General features: G+C 40.1%; 1 protein-coding gene across 3 annotated transcripts in view; it reads right to left on the bottom strand.

Moving 5' to 3' along the window:
• Window positions 1-24,326, bottom strand: part of CNTN5 (contactin 5) — a 1,021,024-nt gene extending 996,698 nt beyond the window's left edge. For all 3 annotated transcript variants that reach the window (XM_030560071.1, XM_030560062.1, XM_030560093.1), the window contains exon 1: window positions 23,750-24,326. The gene's annotated coding sequence lies outside the window, so the exon portion shown is untranslated. The remainder of the gene's footprint in view (window positions 1-23,749) is intronic.
• Window positions 24,327-26,859: the final 2,533 nt, after the last annotated feature.

Genomic DNA, 26,859 nt, shown 5'->3' with positions numbered 1-26,859 from the left:
AGGCTGAATTCATGCTGTGCTGGATGTGTTCCCTTTAATTTGTATTTACTTTGCCTGACTTTTGTTTCAGTGTAAGAGCTGGAGTTCAGGGAAAGGGGCTAATTTCAATTGTAAAAAGTGTTGGTAAATTCAATCTTAGGGAAACTTCTGCCATTTCTGTGAAAGAGCCCAGGTCTTCAGGTCTAGCATATCAACATTTCTCAAGTCAAAGCTAGAAATCACCCATTTTCCAAATCTGTCTCAGAATGAAGTGACACCTCTGTGATAGAACAGCTTCTGCAATAAACAGCAAGCATGTGACCAAATGGCAACACAATTGTTTACACAAAAATGAGCAATAAAATAAAGTTACTTTGTGTTATTGCAAAAACATGATTCCTTTCCTGTTCCTACCCTAAGCTATTAGAGCCAAGAGGACAAAGTAATACCTTTAAAAATCTTGAAAGTATCCAGATACATCATCTGGATAAGCTAGATGAGTTAGGGTTAGCAACTATCAGCATTACTCACTCTGCTGGGGATCCATCTTTCAAAACTTGTTCTCCTAGGGTTAAATTCACCCATACCAGAGTGGTTGTGGAAGGAAGGCCTCCAATATAAAAGAACTGCTGCTGGTGTTTCAATGGTTAGGGAAAGACTGGTGCACAGGAAGGGAAAATTGGGATTTTGCACTGCCAGTCAGAGGAAGGTAGAGGCCTGATGAGTGGACAGTTTGTTCAAGAGCCGATACAGCTTCAATCATGTGGCAATGAAGGGTTTCGAATCCCTATCTCAGTGGGACTGCAGAGGAGCCTCATACTCCCAATAGGGTGAGGGGGAGAATCTTTTCCTCAAACAACGTTCTGGAGCTATACAAGAGCTTGCTTCCATGAGCCATTCACCCTTTCAGATGGCGGTCAATTTGACCACTCTGTTTAAACTATACAAGACTGCATTTTGCAGTAGATCATGCTATCAAAATGTGAGTTTACTCTGGAAAAGAATTGTGAACAAATGGCACTGAAGGATTCCATGTTCATTGTTTCTCAGTAGCTTCCATATCAAATGTAGTCAGTTTACATGTTTTTGGTGGTGTTTTTAAACACTGCAGATGCTGCAAACTCAACCTGAAATATCAGACTCAAGCTGTGCTCTTTCCATCTCCAGTAGTAAAGATTTGCCAGGCGAAATGCTGCCCTGTTACACCCATGGAACTACACTGCCTCCAGGTGGGCTGCAAATGTATAATGAATTCAGTGAGGGGGCAGAGGTCACTCTGTATGTGGAACCTTCTCTTGCTGGAACTAAAGGTAAAAGTCAGAACAGAAAATAGTCTATTTTCAAAGAAAAGAGAGTCAATTTTATAACTTATAAAATATAGTTGGTACATGACAGCTAACATATCTGCTGACATAAAATACCCTTTAAATAAAGGGAAAAAAGTAAGTATCTTAATAAAGCTATATAATTGCTTTAAAACTGTGAAATTTACTAAAGCTCCAAAAACCAGTTGCACAATCTTCCAAGACCGTTTAAAAAAAATATTAGCAAGTGTGATACTTAAGCTCATGTGAAAGTTAAGTGGGTGCATAAATGCTGTTCAGAATAGAGACAGACTTAAGCACACGCTTATGTGTTTTCTGGAATCAGGATCGTAATCACTTTCCCGTCAAATTCAACAGGGGAGTTTGTATTTTATTTTCAGGATATCACTGCGTGTGGTGCAAAACTGATTGACAATTGGATACATTATCTCTTCAAGACTTTTTTTTTAAAAAGTACACAAAGAAATGATGAAAAATACCATTGTTTGAGATTTAAAAGCAGTGCTCGAAATATTCACCTACAGTAGATACCAATGTATATTTAATCACTTAGTCATAGAGCTAAATTTAACAGCTTTCTATTAGCTCCCTCTCCTGTTTGCTTTTTTCCATGTGTTCTTTTCTACTACCTTCTACATTTTCAAACACTCTTTACTTTCTTCCTTTCCGTTTTCATCTACTGCAACCACTCCAGGTACGAAGCAGTTAAATGAATGTACCACTGCTAATCAACTCAGCTTTACTATCCAGAGATTGTAGATACAACCCTGCACTAGTGGAACTGATTGGTCGCTCAGATCAAAAGCATATAAATATTTAAAGTGGCACCATATCATTCCAAAAGTGAAGCCTAAAGTGTTTGTACTAATAATTGTAGGTAAAGAGACTGACACAGAGAGCTACATTATTAATAAAATATTTCAAAATGAACTCAAGTCAGGAAATGGTAGTTGTCTGGTGGCAAGAGTGCCAAAGGATAGGATACTTTTTAAAAAAAAAAAACAGGATAAGAAAAAAAATATCTTACCCCACTGCCATCAAACAGAATCAATACGCGGTAAAACAAATTGTGTTAGTGGTTATTTCCACAGAGTTCAAATAGAGACATAACAGTCATGATATTTCAGATGTAGGGCATCAACTATTTTTAGAAGGAATAGCTAATTTCACTAGTTTTACATTATTTAAGGTCACAAGGGAGCATCAGGCAAAGGGGGAGGAAGGGGAAGGAACAACCTCCAAGAGTTATTTCCCCAAATTAAAATGAGAGATTTGAAATGAATATATTATATATCTCGAAGGAAAATACTTAGCTTTAACAAGGGGTTACACAGTTGCAATATGCAATGGTCCTATTGCACTGAACATAATCAGGAGCACAGAGTAACAACAATGGCTGATCATTTGGAAACTTCCTGTCAATGCTGAAGAGACTTAAAGGAATTATGCAATGCCAGTGTGCTAGAACTACATACTATTTTTGTTACAATATTTCTCAGCCGGAGGTGAAAGTACGCCGGTATGGTCCAGCACGATGTACTGGCAAGAGCCGGTATGGCATGCAGGGCTGGATGGACTTCTCCAGCAGTGATTTAAGGGGCCCAGGGCCCTGCCGTGGCAGGAGCCCCAGGCCTTTTCATTCACCCCCGAGCCTCAAGGCTCCCAGCTGCCTCTGCAGCTCCGGGGTGATTTAAAGGCCAGCCACAGCAGGAGCCCCAGGACCTTTAAATCTTGAAAGGCCCCGCCTCTTCCGGTTGAGGCAATGCCTGCTCAGGACTCTGGCATACCAATAAGTCCTTTAAGTTACTTTCACCCCTGCTCTCAGCACTCAAAATTCTCCTGGGTCAGAGGTTTCAATGTGAACTTAAAACTGTTCTGTTTTCTCAAAAGTTTCCTATACCCTTTGTGTCAACCAGTGGCAGTCCCGATTTAGGGATTGGGGCTGAACCCCCACGGGTTACAGGTAAGGGACTTGATCCAAAGCTTGCTGAAGTCAATGGGAGTCTTACCACTTATTTCAGTGGGCTTTGAGTCAGTCTCAAACTGAGGCCATGGCTGCACTGGTGCTTTACAGCGCTGCAACTTTCACGCTCAGGGGTGTGAAAAAACACCCCCCTGAGCGCTGCAAGATACAGCGCTGTAAAGCCTCAGTGCAATCAGTGCCGCAGCGCTGGGAGTGCGGCTCCCAGCACTGCAAGCTACACCCATAGAGGATGTGGAGTACGTGCAGCGCTGGGAGAGCTCTCTCCCAGCGCTGGCGCTACAACCACGCTCGAAACTTCTAAGTGCTGCCGCAGCAGCACTTTGAAGTGCAAGTGTAGCCATACCCTGAGATGAGACTCAGTAGTTTTGACTCAGTGATGCTTAAGCTTAGGGGTGAAACTTGGGATGTGAACCTATGTGGATCGAAGGAGAGACAGACAAAAGTAAGCACAACTCTCTGTGAAATGACACTTCTGAGTGTTACACTTTAGAATTCTGCACCACAATACTGTATTGGTCCACACAACGCCAGAGCCTAATTATAAATCTTTATGAAAAAAAATTTCTTTGTCAGCAGAACCAGCAAGGAGAGTGTGTGGGGGGAGAAATCCACATTTTTGCACATTAACAAAAAATAAAATACTGAGACAGAAAGTCACCATTGCTGCAGATAGACACAGAACAAAAAACAGGTAATTTTTGTGTAGCTCTGCTTGGACTCTGACTGTGCTAGCGACATTTTTTAGTAGCAAGTTTAAAATCCAGTCTGGAGCTCCTCAGTCAGTGCCACTTGTGAAGTGTGTTTCTTAGCAGGGTTTGAGTTTACAGCATGAGGTAAATTCCAGGCTGGGGGGGGCCTCACCAAAGAAAGTGGGCACATTCCACTTACTTCATTGGAGCTGCATCTGCTTATGCCAGCACTGGATTGAACTCTGGATATTTTAAGCCCCTCTGGAATAAAACCTAGCCACAGGAGTCTGATCACAATATGAAAGGAGACTCAAAGAGCTTGGCTTGTTTAGCCTAACCAAAAGAAGGTTGAAGGGGGATATGATTGCTCTCTATAAATATATCAGAGGGATAAATATTAGGGAGGGACAGGAATTATTTTAGCTTAGTACCAATGTGGACACAAGAACAAATAAATATAAACTGGACACTAGGAAGTTTAGACTTGAAATTAGATGAAGGTTTCTAATCATTAGAGGAGTGAAGTTCTGGAACAGCCTTCCAAGGGGAATAGTGGGGGCAAAAGACATATCTGGCTTTAAGACTAAGCTTGATAAGTTTATAGAGGGGATGGTATGATGAGATAGGCTAATTTTGGCAATTAATTTGGCAACTGATCTTTGATTATCAGCAGGTAAGTATGCCCAGTGGTCTGTGATGAGATGTTAGATGGGGTGGAATCTGAGTTACTACAGAGAATTCTTTCCTGGGTGCTGGCTGGTGAGTCTTGCCCACATGCTCAGGGTTTAGCTGATCGCCATATTTGGGGTCGGGAAGGAATTTTCCTCCAGGGAAGATTGGCAGAGGCCCTGGAGGATTTTCACCTTCCTCTGCAGCATGGGGCACGGGTCACTTGCTGGAGGATTCTCTGCAGCTTGAGGTCTTCAAACTACAATTTGAGGACTTCAATAACTCAGACATAGGTTAGGGGTTTGTTACAGGAGAGGGTGGGTGAGATTCTGTGGCCTGCATTGTGCAGGAGGTCAGATTAGATGATCATAATGGTCCCTTCTGACCTTTAAGTCTATGAGTCTATAAAAATATATTGCATGACAAAATGCTGTCTTCTCGGGAATCAAAAAGGAAAATGGGAGCGGAGAGACCCTGGGATGGACCACAACTGCTTGGGTTTTCTAGAAAGTTTCCTCTTAGTGGTTAACTACACTGGGGAGAGTTAAGTAGGCATTAAGAAGTCCTCAGGGAAGATGCTCCAACGAAAAATGCTGAATTTTGCTATACTGGTATTAGACACAAAGCTGCTTACTGGTTAGTGTTTGGTATATGTGCCCTTTCTGTGCCCAACCCACATAAGCTACAAATCAATTAATATATCCCTGTGTAGCGCCTGGCTCTTTAGCTGAGGCCATAAGAGACTTATGTTTTCAGCTCTTGCAGACTCTAGCTGAATCCCAAGTGTTGTCCAGCATGGTGGTTTTATAGTTGGTCAGGAAACAATTTTTTTCATTGTGCAAGAATTTGAGAATTCAAAATTTTTCCCATCCCAAATCAGGATAAAGTGTCAAAATCTCACATTTTGATCCAAATAAAACTTTGGATTGAGTCAATCAAAACATTCCATTTTGACTTTGACCTTTTTATTTTTACTTTTTACTATAAATTAACATTTTAAAAGAAAAAAGTCAATTTGAACTAAAAACAGAACTTTTCATTTCAAAAATGTCAAAATAGGGGCTTTGACAGTTACAATCTACCCCTCTCCCCCACAACAATACAAATGGGGAATGTATTGAAATTGACCTTCTCCTACAAAGTATTAGTTTTTGGGGAAAAGTATTTTCCTATGAAAAAGCATATAGTCAAAAACAACATCCCATGTAGCAAGTGACCTGTGTAGTCTGCAGCACAACAGAATCAAATACCTGTACCACATTTTCTTCCTATTACTATCATTAGCAGAATTAGAGAATTATTTCTTTAATTCTCATCCACCCCATATAAGTATGGCGCATAAGTGAAATTACTCAATGATGAAAAGTTAATGAGTGATTATTTTCAAGGAGTGCTTTCGCCTCCTTCAACACACCTCATGTTCTCTACTCATCGATCCCTGCAGTTTTGTCCAGAAGGCCCAGCTCACAACCCTGTAGAAAAGACAGGGGTGTGCATAGCCAATTTCAACAGCTGATTTCCCTGTGCTTCAGCCTCTATGCATTTCTCCAGGTGGCCCAGCTCACCCTACATTTTAAACAAATACTGAAAAAATATCACCAAATGACCAGTCATTGCGAGTATCACATTAGGCCACCTTGAAGAAAAAGCTAGCTTATTAAATGCTGTGTGAACTTCAATGCAAAGTGCCTTTCTTCAGGATAGTCTGGTTTGACAGTTGTTGGCACATCACACAATTTGTTGTTTTTGTTTAATATGTCTGCAGCCGTAAGGACACTGGATTTATTGCAGCTGCAAAGAATATATTTATTTGGTGCATGTGTGCGCTGTGGAGGTGGTGATGGGTTATCTATACTTCTTTATCTCACTCTGTACATGATTTTTCACCTCTCGTGTGATGTTAACAATAAAATCCAAATTACAAAACAGGCACACAGAGCACACAAATTAAGAACAGATTAATGATACAACTCACAGGATAGGCAACCAAGACAAAATGCCAATAAAAAATGAGCAAAAAATAATGAATAGTATTAAAGGCAAAAACATCTATTCACATCTTCTTTGCACTAGCATCTAAATAATCAAAATTAATTAATTATATAAAATACTGTACAAATTAAACAAGTCACAACAATAAGATGTGTTATATGCCTGATTCTGCAGTTCTTAATCGGCCGAAGTTTTTATCAATTTCGGTGGCACTCTAAATGGGTGATTTGTCTGAATAAAGAGCATAGCTTTTGATCCTGTTTCTATAAGTAAGGTTACTTGAAATCTGCCTATTACAGTTGCATAACACACATAATATCCAAACACCTAAACTACAAGGAAACAGAATAATTCTGCAGTCTTGTAAGTATACCTGATTATGGAGCTCTGTTGAAGTCAGTAGAAGTTTTGCCATTCACTTCAAGGGGCATATGATCATTACCAGTAAAAAGCAAAAGTTTGTATGCTGTTGCAACTCTCTTTTAGCGGGTTAAAAAAATCCTTTTTTTTAAAAAAAGTCCAAAATCGGAAATAAGTTGCATTGCATATTGCTACATACAGTCTTCCCACTGACAAAATATTCCAGATCTTATTATACCACCTACAGGTAAATACCAAGTAAAGACATGGAAATATGTAGAGCCCACTAAGCCACCTAGTTATGCTTAAATGGGCTACGAATGCTAGAAGTGTGTTTGTTACTATTTTCAGGAGGTTTCTCATAATGTACCTCTTTCCAATTTCTAGTCCAGTTCCCAACAAAGCAGCACGTATAAAGTCATCTACTGTTTCCCATAATCATAGACGACTCACAAAAAACTGGCACATAATTGTTTAATTAATAAACTGTGCATCTGACCACACTTTCTTACACTGATTTGATACATCAATTTACATTTTATACAGAATGTTGAAAGTAGATTAGACATTTGTAAGCAATTTATATGGCATCAGAAAAATGACCTACTGAGATAGATGCATTCTTATTGCCTGTGCAGATTACCTCCTGATCCTCCTTTAGAGATAGTGCTTCTACACAAGAAAATCCACTTTTTTTTTGTTCCCACCAAAGTTGGATAAAATCCAGAAGCAAATCTGCACCCACATTCCCACACATGAATTATATTTTCTATTTCATCAAATGCCCTAACGCCTAAAATTTTAGTAACTGACAAAGAAGGAATCTTTGGAGCATTCACTGTCTGTAAGATGCTTCTAAGAGAACCTTTTTTAAACAGGTAACCCTTTGTTGTAAGCAACTCTTTAGACTCCAGACTTGTTGGAGCTCTTATGTACAAAACTCCTATTGATTTCAAAGGGAAATCCATGTACTCATGCAATTGGGTCCTAAAATACAATATCTATATATTTTTGCGTAATCTGTATTTAAAAAGAGCACTTCTCCGAGGCAATTAGTTTTGTGTGTTCCATGGAAGATTGCTTGTTTTGTAATTATTTTTCAGAAAGTATACAGAATTATCAAAATTCAGCTAAATGAACCTGTTTTGTTCCCTTCACATTTCTTTCCTGTTGTTGTTGATTAACAAGTATTTTGCGTAAACATCCTTCTCCTCCTTCTACCTGAATCATTCTCTGATGTCTCAAAACACTGTTTTGTACCCTCCAAGGGTTGCGTTGTGAAGTCACAAACAGCAAATTGTGGACATCAATGAGTGACTCAGATAGGAGTTGACTGATAATGAGGCAAGTAATCTTTGTCTCAGTAACTAATCAGTTATGATTCAAAATGAAATACAAGGGGGAAAAAGTATACTGATATTTTAACTATGCAACATGTTTTCTGAAGTCCATTTGTATGACAATGGTCCTTTTGGTATACTATCCTCACTCATCATCTGATCTCTTCTGGGTGTCTGATTATACCTCTTTCAGACACTAGATCCCGCTTAGCGCGAAGCTTTCAACATTACTTTATAGTGCAGAATGCTGGAGAATGAGAAAGTATGACATGTCCAAACTGTCTTCATTCCATACAACCTGCCTCAGAAAAATTCTCCATATCTTTTGGTCCAGAACAATCTCAAACCAAGGTCTATTGACACAGTGCAGCCAAGAGAATCTGAGCACCATCATCGCCAGGAGGCAATGGAGATGGACTGGCCATGTGCTTCAGATAGAAACTGATTCCATCCCCAGAGTAGAAATAAGATCGATACCTGAAGGCAAGCAAAAATGAGGCTGCCTGAAACCAATGTGGTGAAGAGCTGTGGAAGCTGAGCTGAAACACCTGGGGCACAGCTGGGGAGCCACTGAAAAACTTGCCAGAAACAGACAGAAGTGGAGGAACTTTGTTGAGGCCTTAAATGCCAGAGGCATAATGGGAACATGATGATGATGATGATGATGATGAGCATAATGCTATTTCAGGTGAGAGAAGAAGAAAGGCCCAGTTTTTAGGGCACTAAGTTAGGCCTTGGGAGACCAAGGTTCAATTCCCTACTTCTCCACAAACTTCTTGCATTACCTTGGGCATGTTACTTAGTCAGTCTGTATTGCAGTTCCACATCTGTAAAATGGCCATAATAGCACTGCCCTACCTCACAGGATAAATAAGATTAATGATAAATACTTGAAAGATGGTGAGAAGCTCAGATACAACAGTGATGGGGACCACCTAAGTACCTTAGAGAGTGTAACCAATAGGTATTTGCTAGGTCAGGCATTAGTATAAGTTAAGGCAATAATGCAATGAACAAAGAGCTAAATCTCTCTCCCAAAGCACACAGGATGGGATACAACTTTATAATGTGTTACACTGATATCACTATGCCTAATACATATTCAGTAAGGTTTGCCCCCTTTTCCTTAGTTGTCTGATCAAAATAATGCTAGAAATAGAAGAAATACATTTTCTGATGTCCTTAACTAAAAATATCCCAAGCAGGTATAAAGTAGCATGTAGTGATTACCTCCCAACAGTTTAGTCATTACTAACTAGCATTCTAGCCTGTGATATCTTATGATAAGAACAAAAGAATGGCTATACTGGGTCAGACTAATGGTCCATCCAGTCCAGTATCCTGTCTTCTGACAGGGGCCAATGCCAGGTGCCTCAGAGGGATTGACCAGAAAAGGAAATCATCAAATGATCCATCCCCCGTCATCCACTCCCAGCTTCTGGCAACTGAAGACTAGGGACACACAGAGGTTGCATCCCTGAGCATCTTGGCTAACAGATATTGATGGATCTGTCCTTCATGAATTTATCTAATTCTCTTTTGAATCCTGTTATAATTTTGACCTTCACAACATACCCTGGCAACGAGTTCCATAGGTTGACTGTATGTTGTGTGAAGGAATACTTCCTTTTGTTTGTTTTAAAACAGCTACCCATTAATTTCATAGGGTAACTACTCTTTCACAGAAATCAAGAAGCAGCAAATAACACTTCCTTATTCACTTTCTCCACACCATATATGGTTTTATACTTCATCATATATCCCCTTAGCCATCTCTTTTCCAAGCTGAATAGTCCCTATCTTCTTAATCTCTCCTCAGATGAAAGCTGCTCCATACCCTTAATTATTTTTGGTTGCCCTTCTCTGTACCTTTTCCAATTCTAATATCTCTTTTTTGAGATGGAGTGACCAGAAATGCACGCAATATTCAAGATGTGGCATACCATGGATTTATACAGTGGCAATATAATATTTTCTCTGTCTTTTTATAATCCCTTTGCACATTCTGTGTGAAATTTTTGACTGTTGCTGCAGCACACTGAGCAGATGTTTTTAGGTAACTATCACATGACTCCAAGATCTCTTTTTTGAGTGGCAACAGCTAATTTTGATCCTATCATTTTGTAAGTATAGTTGGGGTTATGTTTTCCAATGTGCATTACTTTGCATTTATCAACATTCAACATCATCTGCCATTTTGTTGCCCAGTCACCCAGTTTTGTGAGATTCCTTTGTAGCTCTTCGCAGTCTGCTTTGCCTAACTATCTTCAGAAATTTGATATTGTCTGCAAATATTGCCACCTCACTGTTACCTCTTTTTCCGGATCATTTATGATTATGTTGAATAGGACTTGTCCCAGCAGAGATCCCTGCAGGGTACCACTTTTTATCTCTCTCCATTCTGAAAACTGACCATTTATTCCTACCCTTTGTTTCCTGTCTTCTAACCAGTTACTGATCTGTAACAGGACCTTCCTTCTTATCCGATGGCTGTTTAGTTTGCTAAAGAGCCTTTGGTGAGGGACCTTGTCAAAGGCTTTCTGAAACTCTAAGTACATTATATCCACTGGATCATCCTTGTCCACGTTTTTGACCACCTCAAAGAATTCTAGTACATTGGTGAGGCATGATTTCCCTTTACAAAAACCATGTTGACTCCTCCCCAACAAATTGTGTTAATCTACGTGTGATAATTCTGTTCTTTACTACAGTTTCAACTAGTTTGCCAGCTACAGAAATTAGGCTTGTTGGGCTGTAATTGCCAGGATTTCCTTGGGAGACTTTTTAAAAAAATTGGTGTCACATTAGCTATCCTCTGACCATCATTTTTAAATTATAAGTTGCACACCACAGTTAGTAGTTCTGCAATTTCTTATTGAAGTTCCTTCAGAACTCTTGGGTGAATATTAACTGGTCATGGTGATTTATGATTGTTTAATTTATCCCTTTGTTCCAAAACCTCAGACACTCCAGTCCGAGACAGTGCCTTAGATTTGTCCCCTACAAAGAATGGTAAAGGTTTCAGAACCTCCCTCACATTCTCTGCAGAGGAGACTGATGAAAATAATTCCTTTAGCTTCTCTGCAATGGCCTTATCTTCCTCCTGAGCACCATGATTGTCCAGTGACCCCACTGATTGTTTGACAGTCTTCCAGCTTCTGATTTTTTTTTTTTAAATCTGTTATTTTTGAGTCTTTGGCTAGTTGCTCTTCAAATTCTTCTTTTGGCCTGCCTTATTCTTTTCCACGTGACTTGCCTGAGTTTATGCTCCTTTCTATTTTCCACAGAAGGATTGAACTTCCAAGTTTTAAAGGATGTCTTTTTGCCTCTAAACACTTCTTTGACTTTTGATGCTTAGCCATGGTGGCACTTTTTTGGTCCTCTGACTATGTGTGCTTTTTTTTAATTTGGGGTACATGTTTTTAAAAAGTTGCCATGCAGCTTGCAGGCATTTCACTTTTGGGACTATATCTTTAATTTCTGTTTAACTAGCCTCCTCATTTTTTTGTTGTTCCCTTTTCTGAAGTTAAATACTACTGTGGTAGGCTTCTTTGGTGGTTTACTTCCACCAGCTTGTTAAAATTTATATATATTATGGTTGCTACTATGAAGCAGTTCAGCTATATTCCCCTCTTAAACCAGATCCTGTGCTCTATTTAGGACTAAATCAAGAATTGCCTTTCACTACGTGTGTTCGAGGATTAGCTGCTCCAGGAAGCAGTCATTTATGGTGTCAAGAATCTCCCCCATTATTACTGAGTTTTCTATTTTTATCATCTCTCTAATTTTCTAGAGCATTTCATAATCACTGTCAACATCCTGGTCAGGTACACAGTAGTATATTCCTACTGCTCTGTTCTTATTATTCAAGCATGGAATTTCTGTCCATAGAGATTCTATGGTACAGTTTCATTCATTCAAGATTTTTACTCTATTAGACTCTATGCTTTCTTTCATTTATAGTGCCAGTCTCCCACCAGCATTAACTATCTGCCATTCTTATAAATTTTGTATCAACATATCCTATTGATTATCAATGTTCCATCAAGTTTCTGTGATGCCTATTATATCAATATCCTCATTTAATACCAGACACTCAGGTTCACTCATCTTAGTATTTAGAATTCTAGCATTTGCATACAAGCACTTATACAATTTATCACTTTAAAGCTGTCTGCCATTATGTAATTGAATGAATCATTTTTTCATTTGACCATTTCTCTTCAGTTCCTACCTGTACTTTATCAACTTCCATCCTCTTCTCCCTGCTAGGATATAGAGAATCCCCGTTAATAGATTGTACCCTAAGGGATGTCTCATTCGGAACCATGTGCTCCTCTGCAACAGTCAGCTTCCCCCCCCCCTCGTTTTTAAAACTTCCTGTATAGGCTCTTCCTTTCCCAAAATGTTTCCCAGTTCCTAATAAACTTAAATCCCTCCTCCCTATACCTTCATATAATCCACACATTGAGACCCTGCAGTTCTACCTGTCTAACTCACCCTGCGTGTGGAACTGGAAGCATTTCAGAAAACGCTACCATGAAGGTCCTTGACTTCAATCTCTTACTCAGAAGCCTATTTTTGGCCTCTATGATCTCTCTCCTTCCTTTCCCTGTGTCACTGGTACCTACATGTACCACAACCACCAGCTCCTCCCCAACACTGCACAAAAGCACATCTGAATGTCTCAAGAGATACACAACCTTTGCAGCCGATAGGCTATTCACGATGCGGTTCTCCCAGCTGGGTTTGTGATGACTATATTTCCAATAATAAAATCCTCCATTGCTATTACTTTTCTCTTTCTAATCATTAAGATTCCCTTCCCCCGGGAGAGGTATCCTCAGTGCGAGAGGATACCATGACATCATCTGGAAGGAGGGTCCCAGCTATGGGATTGTTTCTCTTCACTCTACTGTAATTTTCTCCTTCCCCAAGACTTTCATTCTCCTCAATAGCACAGAGGCTGTCAGACTGGGTGTGGGACTGTGTCCCAGAAAGTCTCATCTACATACCTCTGTCTCCCTTAGTTCCTCCAGCTGAGCCACCCTGATCTCCAAAGCCCGTATTCCATTTCTGAGGGCCATGAGCTCCTTTCACTGAATGCACAATCACCAGAGCACAAGGCAGGATTGTACATACTGCATTCAGTACAGTAAACTGGACAGTCCCCACTCTTCTGCTGGAATTCCACCTGCATTCTTCTGACTCCATCTTTTCGGTTGTTTTGGATTTCTTTGTTTGTTTCTGAGAGGGTGTTTATTGCCACAAGTTCAGAGAATGTTAATCAGGTATATCTAGCACTCACATTCCCGCTCTAAAATCCACCGTAAAACTCCCCTGTTAGCTGCTCCTGTTTGCTAGCTCTAGGGTTATTCTTGGTTAGCTACTCATGCCAACGCTTTGGGGCCTCACACTTTAATTAGTTTAGCTAAGCTATTGTCTTACAGAACTTGAGGCTTGTATGCTTATTGCCTCATCTAGCAAATACCTATAGGCTACAAGTCCCCACTTGATGAGGTGATTGTTAAAAAGTCACCATAAGGAGGTTTCAGGCATTTGGCAGGCAGTGACTGAATGAGGCCTAATGATGGTGTAAGGGCAGGCTCACTGGAATCGGTGTAGAAGTTGGGGGCCACAGGTGCTGGAACCATGGCCCCGCCCCGCTCCTCCTCTTCTTCACCCTGAGGCCCTGCCCCCTGGCTATCCCAGAAGCCAGAGCCAGGTCATGGTAAGAGCTTTCCAGTGAGCCTAGGCTGCTATGGGGAGCCCCAGACTGTCCACCTGCCCTGGGCAGTGGGCCTGGAGTGCCCATGAGCAGCACCTGGCCTGCGTCCCCACCCCCCCATGGAGAAGGAGGGGGCTAAGGCCTACCTATCCCCCCCACTACCACCGGGAAGAGGCTGACCTCATTGGCAGGGGCTGCGCTTTGCGGCGGGGGAGCTGATCACCTCCCCCACCAGAAAGTGGATCTCCTGACGCACCTTCCTGAGGCTACTATACCCATGTTAAAAAGTGGGAAGGGTGTCCCCCTTGCTCCCCCGAGTTCTGGCAGCCCTGCACAGAGGTGTTCTGGTTCTTGATACACATCTATAGAAACTGCAGGTCTCATGGACACAATGATTTGCTCTCTCTTCTGGGACTGTCCAAGTATGTGGTGGTGGAGGAAGAGTGTTTGTAATAACTACTCTAGGTTGATGTTGGGCCTCCTCATGAGACTTTTCAGGGACAACTTAATATCCTTTCTCCAAACCTCTGATTTTACAATATATGCTACACAACACAATTAAAATAATGTCAACTACAATATTTTAGACAATTCATACTTTTAACCCAATTTCCATCCAGGGAGGTATAACTAATATGTTATTACTTCCACACATTAACCTGGCAAGGGATTGTTCTGCCTCATCAATTTTGTTATCAGTTTTATCAAGTTTTCGTTTCATTAGCCGTTTTAGTTTTAAATCTAGTGGGGTATATATACACACACACACAAGAAATGTTGGTAGGATTTATATGGTTAGATCTTGATACTCTGGATCAGAGATAACTATCTTATTTTCAGAAACGGGAAATTGCCATATGGCCAATTGATGTATATATCTTTGTGATCTTACACTCCAACTGACCATAAAGATGTCTCTTGCAGGTAGTTACCACACAATATTGACCATCGCCACCACAGGTCACCCTCTTTACAACAACCTTTCACTTAGTTAGCCTGATAGAGCATAACTGGTTCTGCTGGTACCCCTTTCTTCTAGCAACAAGGTGTCTCCACTTCAAACACATCATATCTTCAGATGTACTGATGCCCCTGTTCCGAGCAACAGGCCATTGGCAGATTTTTTTTATGTTTGGGTATCTTGGATATGTACTATCAGAGGAAGTACACTGATGTATTTCATGTAAACGTTGCCTTCCAGGTGACTTACTGAGTGCACAGCTGCCAATTGGCTAGAAACATCCTCACTTGGATTGAACACAGACTGCAAATGAGACAAGGATTTTGTCACAATGCAATTCTTAGTTGAATAATAAATTCATGATTAGGGTGCAGTGTCACATACCCCATGTTTCTAATTACTTCTAGTGGCAATTCCTGACAATAATTTAAACAAGTGTCTTTTCCTGTTCTATGTTTTTAAAAATAGTTCCAGTTATCCTTGATTAAATGCGGGACATTTCCCAATTCTAAAAGTTATACAGTGTTAGGGATAGTGTTCAACACATTTACCTTACGCAGAGCCAGAGAACTGCGCTATTTTGTACTCATTGCTAATAAGCACTAATCTTATCCACAAGGAGCACCGAGAAGAAAGAATCCAACTTAGTGCATTTACAATAATTAAATTCACCCAATATGCCAACTTGACAAATTAAGCACAACAGGAACATGCATGAATTAAACCTGATTGCTTAAGAATCCTGGTATAGGTGTAGCTGCCTCCCGCTGGAATTATTAAGTGGAGTAAAGACCTTTTTCCAGCTTATCAAAGGTGACGTGGTTACATCCACTAACTTATAGCTAATGGTTACACTTTTTCCTCATTATGCCTTTTACAATTTAATAGGGCTTGCTAGAGGCTGGTTTCCTTGATCAAAGAACAGATAGAAAGTCCAACCTAAGTCACCAAGTAGAGAAAAAGAGAAATCCTACACAGGCATTTGCAAGCAGCAAAGGGATGTTAGGACATCAGAATAGCCATGAGTCTTATTCCCAGTTTCCCTGAGCTGAGTTTTATGTAAGCAATAATATGCAGTAGTGCATACATTACACTGCAGTGGGACATTCTGAACATATTGTGAGCCATGAGGCTGGGAGGGTGGGGGGAAAATCAAGTGCTTGCCTCACCTCAGACGTTGAAATGTCACAAACCCCACACCAGAATTTTTGATGGATCACAAGGAAAAATTGTCTTTTGATAGAATCACACACAAAAAAGCTTCTCTGACGTACACATTTATTTTTTATAAGATTTGTTCCATGTGAGATTTCATAAAGCTGACCACCACATTGTGGAAAATAAAACCTAAGCAAATATGATCGCAGGGTACTTTTGAACTGTTAATTATTGGGCAGTGGCTTTGTGATATCAGTGTTAATTCAGCCAAACACAGTGGATTTTAGTAACTTTACATGGCGTAACAACACCAAAACCAAACTCAAGATTTATCAGAACTGCATACTTTCAAAAAGACTTTATAGGGCAGAATGCTGGGGAATGAGAAAGTATGACATAGCCAGACTGTCTTCATTCCATACATTCTGCCTCATAAAAGTCCTCCATATCTTTTACCAGAACAATTTCAAACCAAAACCTATTCACACAGTACAGCCAAAAAGATATGAGCACCATAATTACCAGGAGATGCTGGAGATGGTTTGGTCATGTACTTCGGATGGAAACCGATTCCATCACCAGTAAAGAATTAAGACGGGCCCCTGAAGACACGTGAAAACAAGGCTGCCCTAAAACAACATGGTGAAGAGCTGTGGAAGCCAAGCTGAAAAACCTGGGGCACAGCTGGGGAACCACTGAAAGACTTGATAGGAGTGGAGGAGCTTCATCACTGCCCTAAATGCCAGAGGTGTAATGGTAACATGATCAGGGGAGAGGGGAACTTTAAGAAATAGGTTCATGGTTATGATGCACAGCTATGGGATACAGCTCTTCTCTCTCATATATATAAGGTCTGTAGGAGATGAGGAATAATGGGGGGAAAATGATAAGATGTTCAAAGTTAAAAATTGAATTTGAGAGAAACTTGTAAAAACTCCTCCATGCAGCAATCGGAACTGCATTCTATGTACCGCACTGTAAGTTAAACCTCTAGAGCCCTATATCCTAACATCTAATGTTCACTGCTTCTTTAGCTATACCCCCCCCCACATTGTTAGATACTTTATAAGAAAATTTTCCAGAGAATTGTACAGTTTTGTGGGTCTGAATAAGTAAAGCACCTTTGTTCTTATATCTCTTTTTCCACAAAAGGAAAATCTAATCTTGGATGAGAATTGTTTTTGTGAAATCTGTGCATTTTCTCCTTTCATAAAAATGTTTTTTTGTTTTACCATAACAAGAAAAATTGCTCTCTGAATCCTTATGAAAATGTCACATTTTGCATGCGAGCACTAGAAGCAGAAATTGATAGTTCTGCTCAGCTCCAATAAAGTGAGCAGGCTAAAATACAGTGCATTTGTTGCTATAACACACTTTTCAATTAATCAAAATTAAACAGTCAGTTTTGCCAGTGGTACAAATAACTTATTTCAGTTCTACTCGAAGAGATTTAGAGTTAGGGGCCAAAATTTTAACCTGATGCCACCATTTTTCTGGATGCAAACACAGTTATAAATAATTTGTGGGTAAACTTTTGTATCCACAGTTTAGGGCGCAGAGATAATCAGTACCCTACTTTACAGATGCAATCAGTGACTCAGACATCAATGTGACTTAAACTACAGGTTCAAAATTGCACATGGAATTATTTCCACTTGTCAATTTGCACCTGCAGAATAAGAGGCCCTGTTTACTACAGCTTTTGAATTTGACTCAGAAAGTCAACTATGCAGATTCCAGACGGTGGCAAAAGATTTACTGCTTTCTGTGGAATAAAAAGGAGTGTGTGCAGAATTTCAAAAAAAGACTGGAAGATTAATCTAGCTAATCATCCAAAAGTTCAAATGCTTGTCTGAAATACAATCAAATTTCCTTGTTCCAGGTATACCAGAATTCCCATGAGAATAGAATCATTCATGAAATTTTCAGTACTTTCTGGTTCCAGCCAGTTTGGAAATATCCCCTTTCATTGTATTACAATAATTTCTTTTGTTTTATCCACAAACAAAATTGGGAAGAAAGCAAAAAAAGGCTAAGTAAATATATCTTACATCAGAGTAATGCAGACATGATAAAGCTGGATGACTGCTGGTTCAATACAGCTGAAGAATGTTATACCAAGATATGAGAAATGCATAGACATTTGGATCATTTTCATCCCGTTTTGTTCCTTAAAATTCTAGGTGTATACTGCAAAAAAATACTAGTCAGATGATATAGCTGTTAGATGACTGGTTACGTTCTGCAGTGATTGAGTGCGGATAATGGCTGCCTTACAAAAGTCAAAGTGCAAGTTGACTTTTACAAAACCAGATAATAGTTAGCCCCTCAGTCAAGAAAGCATCTTGGGATGTTAACATAATTATTATCCATCCTCATATATCCATTTTCAAGGAATATTACTGAAAAAATAAGACTGTAGAAAATACAACATCTCGCGATTCCACAGGATTTGCTGGATTCCTATCCATCTGGTTTCTGAGCTGAGCGTGTGAACTTAATGAAAGTCCTCTTTTACACGTCTAGGTGACCGGATTTAGAAAGGCTCATTAAATTGGTTGATTGTCTTAGTTTTGAGTCTGTTTCCTTTATGTTTTATTTTGTCTGGTTTATTCTAATTTTGGTTGTTAATTTGAAATGGGGATTTTCTTAAAAATGAGTTTATGTCTGTAAAAAATGAGGGCAATAAAGCCTGAGAGGTAAAAATTGTGAAGATGAATTTGTTCATATTTGTAAAGAGCTTGTCAAGGATATGCCCAGATTTTCAGAGGAGTTCTGTTCCCGCTTTGGCGCCTAAACAAGTGGCCAGATTTTCAAAAGTGCTCAGCTTCCATTTTTCTTTGAAAATCTGGCCACAAATCAGCTATAAAGAGAGCTATGCAAATACCAAGTACAGCAATGGCTGATAAAAAGGCAACATTTGCTGTCAGATACTACAGTTTTCCTATTCTAATTACAGTGAAAATCTGTGGGGGAACTTTTGGCAGATGCTACAATTTTAACTATGATCACTATATTATTATCTTCGTTAGCATTTTCTTCACTGTTTGTAGGGAACACTCATGGGAGTTGTGTTTTTAGTTTTTATGCCACCTTCTGTTTATATATGTAATTTATATAGGTCTCTTGTCCCTATTATTACTATGTTAACGAATGCAATGTGATAAATGCTACAAACAAAATTAAGAAATAAATTTTCAAACATGTGTCGTTAAGTTTTGTTACATTTTGTTTTATCATCATGTTCTTGTTGGTCATTTCTTACTGCCTCCTAATCTAAGAAACAGAAACAAATAGGGGAAACAGAAGAGATGAGGCTGATGGCTTAAGGGTGACTATAATTTCACAGAAGACAATCATTAAATTAAAAGGGATACTCTATATTGGATCCTGGGAAAAAGGGAAGAACATCAGTAAATCTTTCTGAGAAACACTATATGTTTCCAGCTATGGGAGAGGAGATGAGTTAGCATTTTTTCTAGACTGAAGTTTAGAAAGGTGATCCTGAGGCAGACACAAACAGGGCCTCCCAGAGGATTCAGGGGGGCTGGGGCAAAGTGGGGGAGCTGCGATGCATGTACTCACCCGGCGGCAATCTGGGTCTTCGGCGTCATTTCACCAGCGGGAGGCCCTTCAGTTGCTCTGCATCTTCAGCAGCACTGAAAGGTCCCCTACTGCCGAAATGCTACCGAAGGTCCAGACCACCGCCGGGCCAGGGCTTGCGAGGCCCCTGTGGAGCCCGGGGCAAATTGCCCCACTTCCCCCCCTCTGGGCAGCCCTGGACATAAGGGAGTGACCATAATGATGAAGAGTAATGAATATGAATGCATGAACTGGGCCTCATTTCTGCTTCATGATCTGTGCAGGCAGACTGCTGCCAAACAACTACAGTGGGGCGTCACACAGGCTCAGCCCATTTGTATCACAGTGCAGGATTAAGTTTTGCCTAAAGATGGTCAAGACCATCAGATACAGCATGGGTGATAATTCAGAGCACAGTCAGGGTTTTAATAATACTCTACTCCTTTATTTTATATCCAGTCAGTACTACTAATGCTTTGATTCCTCACCTGTAGAAAAAACAGAGAAGTCATCCTGAAATCCCTCTAGGAAGCCGGGTGTGAACAGAATTCACTTCCTTGATTAGTATTCCTACTTTTTGGATAATTCCATAAATCCTCCAAGAAAGTCCTTATAAAACAAACAGTCACTTATTTATTTTCATTTAAGCAAGAACCCCTCTCAAGGCATAGAACCATTATTCTAAGATCTTTTTATAGGTTTTGAATTTTTTCAAAACATACAACAAAATAAAAAAAAAATTCTACCTTATGGAGCTCTAAAATATTCTAAAATGTACCGGCCTCTAACCTAGAGTTATTGATCACACATGTTCAGAAAATAAAACTGTAGGGACGCCACCATTCCCAGCTGAACTCTTTTCCTGTTGTAAAGTGCTGAGAAGTTGATAGTACACATTGGAGCAGCTCCTAATAAAGCATCATAGAAGTGATGTGCAGAAGAAAAACATCAAGTCTGAAATTCTCATCAGCATAGCACTAGCAGTCAAGTGTCCTACTGGACATTCGTTCTCAGGAATAAAGGACCTCAGAATGGCCAGCCTGGCAGCTTTCAGTGTACTGTTGTGTTTGTTAACTCTAAGAAATAGCTGAAATGATCTAAGCTGTTCTGAAACTGACAGAAAGTATAACATGCAAGCTGTTAGCAGGAGCATATGGAGAGAGTAGAACAACAGTGGAAAATTATGCAGTGCATTCAGAGGAATCAAAATCTATGTTTCAGGCTGGATACAGAAAGACAATATCCAGAAGAACCATTTTAGCAAAGTCACCAAATACAATCATCTCAGTTGCCTCAATGCTGGCTCACAGAGAGTATTGCTAATACATACTTTGTTACCCTGCCTTGTATTAGCCTCTTATAATAACTGCTTCAATGACTAACCTACCCAAGTTTCTTTCCATTTGTTGATTCTGTTCAACTGGACTAGACTCCCACCTCATTTTTCCATATTGCTAGCATATTTGCCCATCTGATAGATCATCTTTCATATATGGAAAAAGAAAAGTGGACCATATATTGTCACATACAGCACCATGCTTTTCACCTCCAACTTCACCCAAGAGTTCTTTACCCCTTTATTGAAAGCCCCCCATCCAAGTAAATTTGAACCCTTTCCAATACTACCAAAATTTACTCTGCAGATCAATATTTCCTGGAGTACAAAACTAGACATTTTCTGAAATCCACATAAACCATACCCACTGATTCCCCAATAGACTACCATGTCAGCAACTTATTCAGAGAACTCAAGCAAATTTGCCACTCATTACTTTCCTTTAGCGAATCTTTGCTGACTTCTACCAAGTTGCACATTTCTTAAAGTTACGTAGCCCTATTCTTTTCCCTCAGTGATGCTTCTCATCTTTCTAGCAGCTGATTCTCTTATTGTTCCTATTATCTTATCTTAAATATTGGGCTACCTTCACCAACAGCCATCCTACTTTCTCAGCAACATTCTAGCAAATTTCCTAGCAAGTTCTGGGATACCATTTGGCCAGCCTGATTCTCCACATTTCTAATATTCTTACTGCATCTGCTCTTATTTATCAAGCCACATTAGCATCTCCCTCCAGGAAATTTTACCCAGGCAACAAAAGGTGACCTTCAAGTTCCTTATAATAAACAACAAGACCAAACTGTTCATTCTGGTTCTCCGGCTCATCTGTAGCTATCTTCCCACCTGTATCTTAGCTCTGTTGAGTCTTTGCAAGGGCATTTGTGCTATAAGGAATGACAGAACTGAATGTTGTTGATTAATGGATTTTCTCTGATTTTACTTGAAGAGCTTTAGGTTTCTTTTAAAATTGTTTCCATTCCTTATTCTTTCTTCCTGATTCTACTCCTTCTCCTTTCTTTTACTGTAGACTTCTAATATCTTGCCCTCTTCACTACCATTTCTTAATTTGTCTACTTTGTTAAACCTAAACTGGCAAACAGCATTTGTGCATGAAATCATTTTTCTCTGAGTACCCTCTGATCATTGTCAGTCTTCTGTCCTTCGCATTAGGTGCTTCATTCAATGTTAGTAAACAAGTTCCTTTCTAGATGCAGAATAGACACTGAAAGTTTGTTCACTTGTTTTCAGATGAATGCCATGCTAAGGGTAAAAAACTAGTAAAAAATGTGTATGAGGTATTTACAAATTCCTAGAGATATTTTGGTAAAATAGACTAATTATTGCTAATTCCTTTGGTATTCACTGTAATAATAATAATGATGAACTCATTTAGCATTAATATGGATTGTCATAAGTACTTCTGGTTGAGTTCTACTATAATTCAGCAATAATTAATTGCATGCATCATCATTAATTTTAAAATGTCACCCATATTTTTAATTGTATGGAGTTCACCTCAGCTTTTGGGACTCAGTGAACAGAGAATTTATTTGTAGAGATGCTCCCTCAAGGTCCTCTCCAAAGTCTATTGAAGTCAATGAGGAGACTCCAGTGAATTGAAAAGGGCTTGAGATTAGGTCCTTATTTATTTTAATATTTTTAATCAACTAACTATGGAAGCTATTCAGTGGTAATTTCAAAAAAAGAAAAAGTAAACAAACATAACTAAGAAAGTTATGACAAATTTCTGAAAGTTTGCAAAGACTGGACAACTTTGCTTTTACATGACCACATTAAATCATGTCAGAATAGGTTTTCAGGCAGTTTCTGTGACCAGAAGGAATAAAAGTGAAACTCTGAGTAAGTTTAACAGACTTAATGGATGCTGATTCTTTCTGAGATAAAAATCTTAGAAACACAATACCCTGCTGCATGTTACAAGAATAATTCTCAGTTCATTTTCATCTGCCCATGAACGTTCCACAAGATCGTTTTATCCACCGCCTTTAACAACATAGAAAGATTCGGTGCATTTTTATGTAATTCCCTCTTTTTTGTTTGTTTTTTAAGGCTGACAATCGTTGGAACAGGTTTCAGGCACAGCACCTACCTGATTTAGAGAGTATTGTTTATCTCCAAGCCAAGTATCATTCTGAACTTCCCCACCAATCAACATGCTGCTGATATTCAGTGGGACAATAAACTGTCAGATCAACACACTGGGTTATCCTCTCTTTCATCCTCAACTATAAAACCTCCCCAACAGCAGAAATGGGCACAGGTAGGCTGCTTCTAGAATATTTACTGGCTCCGTCCGTCTGAGATCTCTCTTCAAAACAATTAAGCCTCAGCACTAGTTTGCCGTGCAGCTGAACGATTGGGGGGTGAAAGGCAGGCAGGCTGCAGACCATGATTATGCCTGCTCCAACTTTTTTTGTTCGGAATGGATTCGGATCATTTTAATTCGCTTCGCCCCGCCCCAAACCATCGCAACCCGGCAACATTCGCGCAGTAACAGAGCGGTGGTTTCCACCTGCAGGCGGAGAAGCACCGAGGGCGAGGAAAACCAATAACTTGGACGCACTCAGAAGTCGAATCAGGGGGACTCGGGGGCTGGCTAGAACGACGGTGTTGGCCACTTACCGCTGCTGGGGAAGAACCTCTCTCTGCCCCCGGCTCTCAGTCTCCCATCCTCCGTGCAGTCCCTGCTCCCTCCAAGGTAGCAGCCGCCCCTCGTGGCGCTCAGCCCGCAGGGCGCAGCGAATCGCGGAGTTCCTGGCCAACAATCCAGAGGGAGCCCTCCGGGTCGCCCTGCCTCCGCGGCGCTCAGGGCTGGAGAAGCGAGCCAGGTAGGGGCATCCTTGCCAAGCCTTTTGCCTCCCCAGCCCAGCACTTGGCCGTCTCTGCTTGCCCCTGCGCTCGGGGTGGTTATATTGGGAGAGCGGGGAAGCACCTCCTCTGGCTGGTGTTTTGCTGTGCTGCAATTTCTCCTCCAATGTGTTCGCTCTTCCCCCTCGCTCTCCGCCTCTGACTGGCTGGGTCCTCCCGGCGAGCGGAGTGTAGGAGAGCGTGCGTGTGTGTGTGTGTGTGTGTCTCTCACCCCCGCCCCCCAGCGCCTCCTCACTGCCTCTTGCTGAAGAGGGTCATTTAGCATGTCCCTGGGTGTAAGGCTCCTTTTGCCTGGGGAAGGGGGGTTTAAAAATCTACTGCACTCTGCAGCTCAGCGGGGATGGGGTTGGCTTCCTCGCTCCTGAGCGCGCAGGGCTGCTTCCTCCCCTCCCTCCTCCTCCTCTTTGCCTCTGAATTTGAATTTACATGTAATAGGTTTATTTTGCTGGCGGCTGGCTTCTGCAAAGTGTTCGCTGGCCCCGCATCTTGTTGCGCCTTCTCTTCCCAGGTGGCAGCAGAACTCATCAGGGCTCCGGATAAACTGATCGGCTGCGGTGGCTTTTCTCAGAACACTCTCCCCCTCCCTCTTAATTTGTGTTAATTGGTTGTGTTTTCATGGTGATGGCTCTAGTCTCTCTCCTGGTTCCCTGAGCCCCTGGCATGCAACGTGCAGGTCCAAGTCCGGTAGAGAAGGTGTTCCTCACAACAACCTCCTCCCCCAGCCAAAGAGAGAGTAGGTTAAGCCTTGAGACACCCGACTCTTCGTGAATTTTTAGATCATCGTGGCTGTAATTGGAAAAATAACACAGGCAGTAAATTTATAGGCTGGCAGCTTTAGTGCCATTGTTCTGGCAGTCCTCCCTATCCCTTCTCTCTCTTTGATTCATTCGCTAATTCCCTTGATTCATCTGATTTTAATTGAATAATAGTTAAATAAATTATGGTCCCTCTCTTACCCCATATATTTCTTCATGTGGGTCTCTGTTGTGTCTGTTTAACTGCAATGTGATCCTCTTTAATACTTTACATTAATATGTGAAACTCTCATTCAAGTCCAACTCGCCATCCCCCGTTATAATACACAGGTGACTCAAATCAGTCTAGCTCCAGCAACACAGCACTTATTCTTCTGGCTCCTTTATTCTCTGCTTGGTGGTCTGACTGGCTCCTAATTGGCACACACAGTCACATGCAGCATAGTTTATAGCTCGATGTCTTCCAATTCCGGAACTGTGTGCTTTATTTTGCAGCCTTTCTGTTAATTAAAATGAGCCTTTCCTATGTTCCTCTGTTTCTTCTCACTCATCCATATATGTAGTGCACACTCCCACTCTTTGCTTTTAATGGCTAGCCTTAGGAAGTAGGCTGATTTTAATCCTTTTTTTCCTGTGGAAGACACAACGTTCTGCTTTGACACTTAATGCTTCCTTGCCATTCTATACTTTTTATTTTGTTTTTTCCTTTTGTTAGTAATTAGGGTTTTTTTTCTTCCTTATGTATTAACTGAATGATGGTTGTCTAACTCTGAGCTTTTCCTCTGCTTCAGTGATTCCCCTTCAGTGATGAATACTCTCTCAAGCTGGGATGGGTACACAAAAAAAATTCTACACAACTTTTTTTATTTTAATTTTTTTTATTTTGGGACCTAGGTATTTTCTGTGCAATTGGTAAAGGCACTGTCTGTATTTGTTTTAGATTTGCATAGTGCTAGTCTTGCATCAGACCTAGTAATATGATTTTCTTATGGATTTAATATTTTCATATTGACCCCACTATCAAGATGAGACATCACTGGTGAGTGGCACACATTTTTATACACTTTTGTGGTCTTGTATATTCCCTAAAACTTTGGCAGAGGATCTGTAACTCGACATCACTTTTGAATTAATTCTGTACAGAAATAGCTGTGAAGATTTTCTTAGCTAAACTCCCATACATTGACATTTTAAAAATCTTAAATGTGCTAATTCTTCCTGATTTTCCATAGCTACATTAACTATCCTTGTGAAAAAAGTATGAATGAACCTATAATTTAGAGACATTTTTCTCTGAATTTACTCTCTTACAAAACCCATTGTATAACATTGTCTCTCATAACTGTAGCTGGTTATCTAGAACTATTTCTGTGGGCAAGTGATATTGCAGTTCGACAAATCAAAACTTCTTTTCAGTGACTCAATTCACAGAACATTATCATCTGGTCATTATTTCCAGTGTTACTAGGTTACAAGCCAGCATTTAATCAGGAGCCAGAAATAGTGACTGCATATAATTCTGATCTTATGAATAACACATGAGATTCCCTTTCTCAATATTTCCAGCATCAGTGTTAAAACCAAAAATATTTTTTACTATTTTTAACATACTGTAATTATTTACAACAGTATAGAATTATTTATAAAGATTTGACTTTTTAAGTGTTATTTAAAAAAAACAGACATGTATTTAAAAATATACTAAGACTTTTTCAAAAACTGATAATGGAGGGGTTTCCTGACCTTTATTCACCCTTGTGAAGTTTACAGATCAGATTTTTTAGCGGGTGCTTTAAACCACATGCGCTATAGTGACTAGAGTGTATTATTTTTGCTTTTAAAGACTTTTTTTTAACTTAGTTTCCTTCTAGGAACACATCATTCTCCATTTGTTTTAAACATCTATTTTACTCTCATCTTTTTACATTTACGCTAAAATGTACGCTAGCAGTATTTCAAGAACCTTATTTATGCAGACACATTTATACTTGCTTTGATGGTATAAACAAAATAGATACTATCCTGGGAATACCCATTTATTCTTCGTTGCAGAGTGAAGGAGCACACTTCTTGTAAGACATTCTGTTAAGGAGTTCACGTTTGTCTGCA

Source organism: Gopherus evgoodei, chromosome 1, assembly GCF_007399415.2.
Source record: "Gopherus evgoodei ecotype Sinaloan lineage chromosome 1, rGopEvg1_v1.p, whole genome shotgun sequence".
Classification (NCBI taxonomy): domain Eukaryota; kingdom Metazoa; phylum Chordata; order Testudines; family Testudinidae; genus Gopherus; species Gopherus evgoodei.
This window is presented reverse-complemented; position numbering and strand designations above follow the sequence as displayed.